The sequence below is a fragment of the Rattus rattus genome, chromosome 17, assembly GCF_011064425.1.
Source record: "Rattus rattus isolate New Zealand chromosome 17, Rrattus_CSIRO_v1, whole genome shotgun sequence".
Taxonomy (NCBI): domain Eukaryota; kingdom Metazoa; phylum Chordata; class Mammalia; order Rodentia; family Muridae; genus Rattus; species Rattus rattus.
In genome coordinates, this window is record NC_046170.1 from 10,241,368 (window position 1) to 10,253,370 (window position 12,003).

Here is a 12,003-nt window from a genome sequence, read left to right on the forward strand (position 1 = left end):
AGGCCCTGGGTTCGGTCCCCAGATCCGAAAAAAAAAAAAAGAAAAAAAAAAAGAAAAAAAAGGAAGTGTGGTCTTGTGGAAGCACAAGTATTACGAGGAGTGAACTCTGATGTGTACAATGCCCATGCCAGCTACTTCTACAGCACAAGGCCTCCCTGGCTATTGTCACACTCCCTACCATATTCACAGATTCTCACTCTGAAACTGTAAGCAGGTGCCCAATTAAATGCTTTATTTAATGAGACTTAGGCAGGTTCCTTCTTCACAACAAAACAAATAAGACAGGGTATCCATAAATGTAGACCAATCCCTCATGTCCTCAGTATTTAACCTAATAGATTTCATTTAATGAGTATAGCTGAATGCTGAGCTTTAGGACTTCCTAAATACTCTCACAGAGCCATACATAATTCTATAGCTTCATCCACTCTCAATGTTCTTCATGAGATATGTCAGTGATCTGATACCAATACATCATTACTCATAACACCCATATTTTCCATCATGGTTGGCTCAGCTACACACTCTAAAGGGTTTGAAGTGGATATGATGATCAGGATTCAACTAAACAGCACCACTGATGATACTTTCACCGTTTAAAAATATATCCTGCACCACACTTGTATTCTTCTTCCCTACAAACCAGTAAAATGGGCAATTTTATTATTTACTGTTTAGATGCTTTTGTGTTTCCTGCAATTTCACCTACATGGAATTTCAATTCATTTAGCATTTTACCCACTCTCCCTAATTTTTATATTTTAAACTACTTTCACTTTGTGTGTGTGTGTTTTTGTGTGTGTGTGTTTTTTTGTGTGTGTGTGTGTGTGTGTGTGTGTGGTGTGTGTATTATCTGTATTATCAGCACATTTAGTTTTAATTTCATGGTATTTTTTCATATGATAATTCAGAGAAGATACAGAGTCTGCATATTAGATTATATACTTCAAAATTTTTAATGTGCTGATAAAGAACTTTGGATATATAAATATAGTGAACTTTTCACCAATTTATACACATATATATCACAGCCTTGACACACACATTCACACACACACACACACACACACACACACACACACAAGATTAGCAATTCTGAATGTAAAATAAAATGAAATTTAGTAGATGAATAAAAGTATAATATACCACCAAACACATGCATTCAGGAATCATACTGACAGAATAACTGTCTTTGGCATTTTGCTTCCCTACCACAGATTCTAAGAATAAATAAGAAAGAACAGCTTGTTAATCTCTTCATATGCTACCCCTAACATATGTTATAAAAACTTTCTCTTTAAAAATATCATTAAAATTATTAAAGATAAATCAGTTCTTTGTGGGTTTAATTATTCAGTATATTGCACTTTAATTATTTATTAATGTTCCATATTTGACAAACATTTCCAGAGAATTGGGAGGTTATAATAAAAAGATTAATTGACTTCATTAATATTCTAGAATAAGCCTAGTTTGTGTATCAACTGGGTAAAGCTCATCTATCTACTCTTAGGAGAGCCCAAGACTCGCTTTGTAACCTTGGGAAAATTACATGCCTTCACTCCCTCATCTCTAAAGAAGAAATAGCAATAATGTCTTTATCATAGGATTTTATAAGGATTAATGGAATAAAGTGTATTAAGAAGTAACAAAATAACAGGCTAAATAATAGCAAGAATGTTTATTGTTTCCAGTTCAGGGACTACACATAACGAAATTCAATATTATTTCTAGTTACAGGGATGATTTTCACAGTGATGAGAGAGATGGTTAAATATGACTTTGGAAGAAGTTTTACATCAATCTTGAAAAGTAAAATTATACGTTCCAAGTAGACAAGGTATCCTATGTATAGGAACAACAGTAGCAAATGCTGAATGTAAAGGTTATGCTCCTTGTCCAGGGACTGACTCACTTAACTGTGGAACACCACCCAGGATGTAGTTCTTCAGCTACACACAGCTGTATATGATGTAGTATATTCACAGCAGAGAATATACTACTGTAATTTCTAGCCAGTATATAAAATGGAACCATCCCAAATTAGGTATCCCATGCATACATAGTTTTTTTCAGTTTTATAGCAAAGCAGAATCTTAAGGCAACAGCTTAAATATGTATAGTCATGTTCTAAGGTCATATTAAAGGAGCAATATTAATCCTCACCAACTTGGGTGGAAATATAATTCCAATTCTTCTAAATTAATGAGAGAGAAGGCTTTATGTCTAGCAATAATACTACAGGGTTTTGATTCTTTTCGTTATCGATGAGTTAGGATATTTCAGTTTCTCAGAAGTGACTAAGAAACAATATTCTAAGGATGAAGGAACAGATAGGTATCAGTTGTCTAATATTTGTTCTTTTATGAGCACCACACGTACAAGCAATATAGAATCTGTCTTTACACCTCACAAGTATATGAAACCATCATAGCAGTGTAAATATGTGTTACTGAAAGGAAGGCACACTGACTCATTTACAGTCATATAAAGAACAATGCAGATGGTGTTCTAAAGCCTTCAAATCTTCAAATGTACAATTAAAACTCCATGTCTTCATCTGTACATTTATGGTGCCACTATGGTATTTCTGTGTAACATATACTGTTAACCATGGGAGCTAATTAATCAAAGCAGATATTCCATCAATATTTAATCGTGAAATCAAAGGACTCAACTTTCTAACCACCTAATAACCCATGATACTATTTCTGTGTCACCGTGAGTGTAACAACTTTAGGGAATGAATGATTCGTATCAGTTCACTGCCTCACCACATTCATTGCAGACCTCTTGTACATGGACAACATCACAGAAGTCACTGATAGAGTTTGAACATATAATTCCTCCCCTGACTGTGGACAGAAAACAGTAGGAAGAAAGGGCCCAGACAGCCAGTATAATCTTCATACCACATCTCAGTGACCTAGTTTTTTGGTGTGAGGCCCTACTTTTTAAAGTTTCTAAGGCATTCCAATAGAGCACCGCCAGATGGGGAAGAAGGTGTGAATTCAAGAGCCTGTTGAAGACAGTTTACTTCAACCTGGCAGATCAACATGCTCCCAACTTTTGTGTCAGCTTTAGCCAAAATAGATGACGTGGCAGAGAGAACCTCATTTGAGAAAAGGTCCCAAGCAGATCAGACTTTAGTAAGTCTTTGGTCCATTTTCTTCACTGATGACTGATAAGAAAGGACCCATGTCACTGGGGGCAGTGCCACCATTGAGCTCGTAGCCCTGGGTGCTATTAGAAAGAGAGCTGAGGAAGCCATGAGGAGTAAGTCAACGAGCAACGTTTTCCATTGGTTCTGATTCTGCTCTTGCCTCCAGCTTCAAGCTTTGCCCTGACTTTTCTGGATGATAGATTAACTATGAGTCCCAAGAAAAATAGCCCTTTTCTCACTGCTTATTCTGGTCATGATGTTTTTATCCTAGCAATGGAAACCTAACATTAATGAACCGGGATAAATTCATAAACTTTGTATAAATAAAAGCTGAACTACTGAAAAAGAGCAGTTGTTTGGTTTCGAGGCTATGCTGAGTTTGATTCCGTTAATCAGACTAAAACCCATAGTCTTACGCTACACTACAAATCAATCTTCAAGTAAGTATAGCACCGTGGTAGGTAGGCATGCACGATTTAATTTAGAATAGTTAAAGTCTGCATTTTGGATTTGTTTCTAACAGTACTTCAGAAAAATATGTGGATGCATATCAATCTCAATTTCATCTTAAGGGGACAGAAACATTAAATATACCTATAACAGAACTGCTGTGTTTATTACCTCTTTCGGAAGAGATTAAGCACTGTTTCCTCTTGGGAATAAATATTCATATACAAGATTAATATTATCTCTCTCAAAATGTTGTTTTATGACTATTGGATAATCATACTTTTACAATAGGTCCAGTGATCTGGGAAATTTCATCTAAAAGCATATTGACAGAGATCTAACAGTCTCTGTCCCAGAAAAAAAAGGTTATCAGTAGTTTTTAAATAACTTCATGGAACCAAAGTTCATATTTTCTAATTAATCCCAGGAGAATGTCTAGTAGGTAAGATAAGTGATGGGTAAAAGAAATAAAACACTAGACATTTGGGAACTGGCATGTTTGCTCGTGAGGTAGGAACACTAGCCATTCTCACAGAGGTTCTGGGTTTGATTCCTAACACTCACAGAGTAGTTCATGCTCATCTTTAATTCCTCTTTGGAAGACTGGATGCACTCTACTGACCTCCACAGGGCCTAGGCACATACCTGGCAGAAACATAATGCTATAAAGCCAAAATATTTGAGTAATGGGACAGAAAGGATAATATAAGGATGTATGGAAAGACTATAATTTCTTCTAAAATTTTTTATATATCATGCAAATTATGAGTAGCACACAAGGAAATGTACTTGTGTATCATCATTTCCCAGGTTTTTTCTGTAACTGATTTTGACGTGTTTTAAAATTTTAAGTTATTTTAACTTTGTAAACTGCGTGTGTGTGTGTGTGTGTGTGTGTGTGTGTGTGTGTGTGTGTGTGTGTGTATGTAAGTATACCAAGTGTGATCTGGTGGCCATGGAGGTTAGAAGAGACAGTCAGAATCTCTTGCGACTGGAGTTACAGGCAGTTGTAAGTCACCAGACATAGCTGTTGGGAACTGAACTTCATTCTGCTGATGAGAACCAACAAGCAGCAATTGCTCTGAAGTGCTGAGCCATGTGTCTACCCCCTATCTGCTGTTAAAATCCTGTACTCCAATCATAACTCTTCACTTCTTTCACTCACATAACGAGGCACACATTTGTAACTGAGGGTATCTTTGTGAATTCAATGGCTTTGCTTTGAAAATCTGGCCATAGAAAGTAATGTTGCTCATAAACAACAGTTTATTGCACTGTATTCATCTGAGTGCTTTCTTGAGTTTTCTGTATTTTAGTAGCCATGAAGCAACACGTCGAGAATTGTTCCTGTGTCGCCAAAACAGGGAAATGAGAAATTCTTAACTTGAAAAGGATTTTTCCCTAACTCAGCTTTCTAGAAGGATCAGTACTGTAGCGTAACATCCCACAATACATCCCTGTCAATGAAACTGGGTACTTTAAAATATAAAGATTCTATTCTTTTTTGGGAAAAAGAAACAATGTTTAAATTTTCCACCTGACATGTTATAGTGTTATATTTCATGTCAGATTGTTTCAGTCTTGGCAAATGATGGGAAGCTTCAATGCTACTACGATACAAAACCTGCAGCTCACGCTGAGTTATCTCACTGAGGCATATCAGCTTGAAAACATATGCGGGGTGCAATCACCACTCTGAGGAGCAGAGATAATGTTCATGGGTTCCAGAGATAACAATGCTCATATTTCTGATGCTGATGGAGAGACAAACTATCACTGAATATTAGTAACACCACCTTCTCAGTTTAATAAAATTAAGACAACAGAGAGATTTATTTTAAACCAATGCAGAGATACAAGTAAAATAGTCATGCATAACCAGGAAGTCACAAGAAAACAGTTCTGAAAACAAAATGAATGAGATTTGAAATTTAATTTACAGTTAGTTATTAGGTTTGAATAATCACAGTTTATATTACATAAGATAAATGGCATTAGATTCTCTGTCTTCTTACAAAAAGTAAAACTAACTTAATGTAATTAAATTGCTTACTAGCTCCTTCCTCATTTAGGGGACTGATAAATCCTGTAAATTCTTTCTTTGCTTGCTTTGAATTAAGAGCTAGAAAATTTTATATATATATATATATATATATATATATATATATATATATATGTATAGTTGTAAACACTACACTATTCCAGAACTTCATTACCTCTGGCTTTGTGTTTTATAGTGATTTAAAAAAAACTGCTTTTTTTCTGAAATTTATTTCCTTCTAACACTTTCAAACATTGCAGCCAAGTTTTTATTATCTTTAAGAATAGCTCCAATCATTCACTCCTCTCTTCAGAAATCTTCAACTGGAGTAATTTTCACTTTCAGATGCCATCTGAGTAGCCAAGAATTGCTAGCTCAGCCTCTCCAAATTTCCCAATGAAATAATTAGAAACCCAGAAAATTTTCCAAACTCTTCTCCTAGGCAGTCAGAGCTGTGAGAGGATTCTGAAAACAGAGCAGACACCAACACAACTTATCTCATAAAAACCCCTCGGCAGCCAGTGATGGAGGTAGTTTCAGAAAAGTAGAGATTCTAGTGAAACATTATCACCAAAGCACTTTAAATGGGGGGCGGGGTGGGGGTAAGCAGTCACTAAATATAGGACACAATTCACAGCAGGCTTACAGGAACAGCCATTAAAAAAAGAACAGTTCTGGTTAGAAAAAAAATCGCTGAAATACTCATATGTAAAATTTAGCCTGTTTATAAATATCATGGACGCTTATTTTAGAATCAAGGCTAAATGTGTAGGAGATAGGCAAATGGGAAGAAAAACAATACTGAACATAAAGCTATTATTGTTGAGAACTATCAGGATTTTTTAACAACTGGAACTAGCCTGAGCAATTACCAACAAACATTTGCTCTACAAGTTACAGAAACCCATCCCTCAGAAATATAAGCAATTCTTTGATCTCCCAACTGACATAGATTTCCTTGGTTCAGAAATGATGCGTTGATCACCCAGCTAACTTTTCTCTAACACAGCAAATGAACTGTACTTGAGACCAGCAATAGACGCGTTCCTTCCTATCCACAATCAGGATTCATTTTCAACCTCTGCTTTCAGACAAGGGCATGGAGAAAACAGTTGGAAAGGAAAGAGCTCTGGAGGAACTGCCCATAAGCTGGCTGGCTGGCAAGAAGCCTAATGGTAGGCAAGTTGTGCATAGACTATTGTTAGACGTGTTATCTTCTAGCTGGGCCGAAAGCCTGAATTTTGGGATAGGCTATCTCTCTTCTGTCTAGCAGATCTATAATAGACAAAAAGAGGACTGTCCTGAGATGTGTGTCCATTTATAACAGCCAACTTCTAGAAAATCTAAGCAAATTCCAAACTGGGTGGCTGGCAAATTCCAACTCAAAGGCCTCTTGCTTGGCTGCCAAAAAATGAAATAAAACTAAAAATATTATCTACTGTGCTGACTAATTTCATGTCAGACTGATGCAGGCTAGAATCTTTATAGAGGAGGGAACCCAAATTGATAAAATGCCTACGGGAAGTCTGCTAAGCATCTCTCTCTCTCTCTCTCTCTCTCTCTCTCTCTCTCTCTCTCTCTCTCTCTCTCTTTCTCTCTCTCTCTCTCTCTCTCTGTCTCCCTCCCCCCTGTGTGTGTGTGTGTGTGTGTGTGTGCACGTGAAAGAGAGAAAGGGGGAGGGGAGGGGAGAGGAGGGCACAGCCCATTATTAGAATCACCCTTGTCTGGTTTTCCTAGGTTCTATTAAGAAGACAGAGGAACAAGCCATGGGGAGCAAGCTAATAAGCAGCACCCCTCCATGCCCTTTGCATTGGCTCCTGTCTCTAAGTTTCTATGTTGCTTGAGTTTCTTCACTGACTTCCCCCAGCGATGGCCTGTTATCTGGAAGTACAAGATAAAATAAATCTTTCCTCCACAAGTTGCTTTGGTCATGATGTTTTATCATAGCAATAGTGATACTAAGACATCTACCTTCATGTCTCTTTAGAAATGGATTGTAGAACAATGGAAATATGCAATGCTTTCTTGGCATCCACAGGCAATAGGTTCCAAGGGTCCACACAGATACTAAAATCTGAGAAATCAAACGTCTAGTAAAATGGTGAACTTTTTGTTTATCTCTCTTGTATGTAATGCTTTAACATTAAACGATGGCGAATGATGTATAAATAAATGTAGTTATCAGTTGAATCTGCATAAGCAGAACCAGAGTACATGAAGACATAATTGTACCTTAACAGCATTCAAAACTTTCAGGTTTTGAGGTAATATCAGGAAATATGAGTCATTAAAAATCAGTCATACAAAAATACCTAAGTTAGAATTCATTGCTATCAATATTAGATCGTGTCAGTTACAAGATGAGGGAGAAGAACACACTTGCATTTGAGTGGAAGGAAGTGTGTACTAAATAATTCTTATCTATGAGTAATAAAGTACTAGTGACAATCATTTTCCCATATATATCTCCCTCCATATATTCATGTTTCTATGATATATAAAAAGATTCAAAATTCATGAGCAAAATAAATAGAACAAACATGTAACTGTTTCCTATGAGTTAATTAAACAGACTGCTTCTACTTCACATGCAAGGCCTTCCATATTGTGATTTAATTGTCTTTCTGGTATCATCTTCGTTACTGTCTTACAAACATGCCAAGCTGCAATTTTAAAGAACAAGAAACATCTAACTAAGGCTCTAAATATTCAATCATGGGAAAAATATATATTGACAACTTTACGTTATTTTCACAGTCAAGTTGACATTCAGTATGGAAGTCAAAAAGGCTTCTGTTTATGTATAAGTGACTTGGCATGTTCATCTCATTAACAAAAGTTTCATTTGCAAGTGTTTTACATTAAAGAAAATGATCATCTTGGGACTATTTAATGATATCTGAACATCTGATTCCGTACATAATTCCCTTTTAGCTCCTCATGTTTTTGAACCACACAACCTGTTAACGTCAATATATGTATCATCTGTGATTATTTTGGCCTCTTGGATTCACGAGTTTTCTTTTACCCTGTCTGTAAAGCAATATCCTACTTCCAAACAGAATGCTCCCCAAAACTAGAAACAACTGCCCTTCACCTGTTGTCCACGGCATTCTTGCACTGTAATTTTGCAAGCCATATTCCTATCATATTATTCTGTAGGAGCAGATATATGGATGGTATAAAGCCACCTTTATCTGTTTTCTCACTGTTTATCACTTTGCTAATCCCTCACAATCAATAAAATTGGAATTTAAAAGGGAATAACTAGGACTTGTATTAGGTATCCTGTTCTTTGACAATATTCCAGGAAGGATGGAGAAAGTATCTCTATGAATGAAATGGACCCTTAGGGACCAAGATGAATGGAAAGAGGTCATCAAACCCACTCTTAAACTTTTCAAGTATTTTTTCCTCCATAGGTTTTACCTTCTTCACAATTTTAACCTCAGGCTTAACCCAAGGTAATGTGAGTGATAGAGACAGAACCCTGAAATTGCGATCGATCCTTAACACAGGGACTGGAAAATACTATATTCACTGCAAATTAATCAGAAAGAATTGCCGAAGCCAAAGCACAGTGATGCCACTTCCTTTTCTTAGAAATAAAGTAACCAAGAGTTATAATAGGAAGAAAAACAGAATAAATGATCAGTGAACCTTCTCAGGTCCAAACACATCTCTCTCTTTGATATAAGAATAGTTGTAGATTACAGCATGTATAAATCTATAAGCTATGTGAAGGACATATATGATATACTTTAGATACATTATTTGGATATGTACACACACACACACACACACACACAAGGATATAAAATACCCCTCCATATTTTCAAAATTTTATGAAATTTAATAATGATTTAAAACTCATGAACAGAATAGAGCAAATGCGAAACTACTTATGAGTTAATAAAGCAGCCTGCTTCTACTTCACATTCAAGGCCTTCCATATTGTGCATTAATTGTCTTTCTGGTATCATCTTCATTACTGTCTTACAAATGTGCCAAGATGCAATTCTCATTTCAAAGAACAGGAAACCTGTAACTAAAGCTCTAAATATTCAGTCAGAGGAAAATATGTATTAACAACTTCATGTTATTTTCACAGTCAGACAAATTGACATTCCATATTTAAGTCAAAAAAGGCTTCTGTTTATGAATAAGTGACTTGGCATGCTTCTATTATCAAGAAATGCTTTATTTGCAAGTATTTGATATCAAAGAAAAAGATCATCTTGGAACTATTTAATGGCATAATATATAATCATATATTATATAATATATGTATATACTATCTTATTTTATGATACAATTCTGAAACAGTTCAGTAACTTGATTTGAGAAGCCAAAGCACTCATCATGCACCAACTTCACTGGTTCAACCAAAGTAGCCATACTAGAATAAATGGGCACCATCATTTTCTGTACTACATTATGATTAACATTATTATTCCATGCTAAGTTTATTCAAATATCATGTATGGTTCACATTTGTATTTTAAGTAGTTATCATTTTAAATTAGTGCAAGTCCAAAAAATGATTGAATGTTGCATTTTGTGGGCAACTATTATAGGAATTCTAAATAGTTACTGCTTATATTGTCTTAAACATGTATTTGTTTGTTTGTTTTTACAATCCTACCACAGTTTCACACCTCCTTCCCCCTTTCCATATGTTTGGGTGTTAAACATGCATGTGTGTTCACATACTCACATGCATGTATAAGGAGGACATTAATATGTATGTCAGTAACTGACAATGTATTCCTTCTTCAAATTATTCATTGAGTCTAGATATCTCATTTGAGCTCAAGTTTGCCCATTTGGCTAATCTAGGAAGATAACTTGCTCTAGGGAATGCTTGACTATGCTTCCTAAGCTCTGAGAGCAAGGACAGGCCACCATATCCATTTAGCATTTCTGAGCTTGCCAAATATTGTAAAATGAATAATTATATATAAACATACATATCATGATATATGACTGATTGCTCTTGTCAAAGTTCATAAGCCAACTATTTAGAAAACTCCATGGTGAATAAATACTAAGGGTTTCTGATAGGTTAAAAAAAACAACAAAAAAACCCTTGTTTTTTCTGCTAGTAAAATTAAAATATTAAATATAACCTGTTTTATATATTTGACAAGAAATACAGTTGAACATGGAAAGTAAAATGACTAAAGGTCAAACATCTGGAAAATTAAAACTGAAAATTAAGTTTCTGCAAGCCAGTAGGAGCTGGGATAGGGACAGGGCTTCTCTGACTGCTGGTAGTAGGGGGCTGGCTCCCCTTATCTGGGTGTACGTATGTGTGAGAGAGACCGTGGATGTCTAGTGCCTGGGACTTAGCATCCCTACTCTCACTGGGTTAGAGTCCTGAGTTTGGTCTTTGCATCCCAGACAATCTTCTATAGGTCCCCTGTGGCCATTGTGCTATGGATATAGGGCTCTGGCCTTCATGTGCTCTTCATTCTCGGGTGTCTGCAAAGGGTGGCTTTGGACTCTAGGTTTGGGAATAGGGAGTTCAGCTCTTGGGCCTTCTGGGGTAGCTTGCTTTGTTCTTTGTTTTTGTTTGTTTGTTTGTTTTGCTTTTGTTTTGTTTTGTTTTGTTTGTTTGTTTGTTTTTGGTTTTTTGGCATGGGAAAGACTAATTTTTCAGGCTCAAGTTTCATGTTCCAGTGGGGGTCCCCTTGTGTGACCATATTGCTCAGGGGTGTGAGTGGGGGAAGGTCACAAGAGTGTTTCCAGTAGGGTCTTATGTCTTATCCTACTGAAGTTTGGAGTTCTTTTTTTAGAAAGGCAATTAGGGACAAACACACACACACACACACACACACACACACACACACACACACACACACACACACACCAAGAAGTTGGGGACACAGAGAAAGCTGAGCTGCCCTGTGTTGATTGTGGGAGGTTACTGGCATTCCCATTTGTTCCAGAACCTTCCATCATGCAATGAGGGTGGCTTTGGGTAATAAACCTACTTGGAGGGAGGTCACCCTTCTCGAAGAACTGGGTTCAAAGAATCCTGAGCTAGCTCCTCCTCCCAGGTACTTCCATTTGCCCCTTCTCTTTGGCCACAAAATGAAATGCCTTAGTTTGTGGGGTGGGTCGGGGGCTGGAGCCCCATTCTTTTTGTGTTTTTTGGATGTATCCTGCTTCATCCTATCTTCTGTGGGTCTCATGTCCTTCCTGTAAACAGGGAAGATGTCTGAGGGGGCACCTCTCCTCCATTCTGCCTGGTCTCTCACCCATGCATTTAAATAAAGAAAAAACCCTGAAAAAAAAGAGAGAAAAAAATTAAGTTTCTGAACCAACATATATCATAGCATACAAC